The following is a 634-nucleotide window of genomic DNA, read 5'->3' on the forward strand; positions in this document are numbered from 1 at the left end:
CTGCGGGGGGTGAACAAAGGCCTTCTGTAGCGAATCGATGCGTTTTTGTAAGAAAAATATCCATATTCAAAACGTAATAATTTAATCTAATTTTGCGCTTACTGTTGTACACGGAAGCAGTTCCGGGCGGATGACGTAGGACGTCGGCGTTGTGCATGCGCCGCTCAGAAGTGACGAACGCGGAAGCGCAGCGGAGAAATCAAAACAAAACATCAGTCACTTATTAGAAGGACAAAACGAGGATTTGTAAAGAAGAATGTCGGAGGATTTCTATATTAGCCAAGAGGAGACTGGTTTTCCTTTGCTCAAGTAAGGAAACTTTGCTTCCTTTGCTCCTGTAAACAAACGTTGGTTTTCACGAGACTCAACAGTCTCGTCTGCATGCGCAACGCTGACATCTTGCGTCATCTTCCCGGAGCTGCTTCTGTGTGCAACTGTTGTCGCAAGCTAGATTAAAGTGATTATTATGTTTTGAAAATGGATATTTTTCTTACAAAAACGCATCGATTCGCTACAGGACGCCTTTGTTCACCCCCCGGAGCCGTGTGAGGCACTGCCATTTAAACAGCTTGGAAGATCAAAGTCCATTTTTAATATAACTCCGACTGGATTCGTCTGAAAGAAGAAAGTCATA

This window comes from Sinocyclocheilus grahami, unplaced genomic scaffold (assembly GCF_001515645.1).
Source record: "Sinocyclocheilus grahami isolate Dianchi unplaced genomic scaffold, SAMN03320097.WGS_v1.1 scaffold263.1, whole genome shotgun sequence".
In the NCBI taxonomy this organism is placed as follows: Eukaryota; Metazoa; Chordata; class Actinopteri; order Cypriniformes; family Cyprinidae; genus Sinocyclocheilus; species Sinocyclocheilus grahami.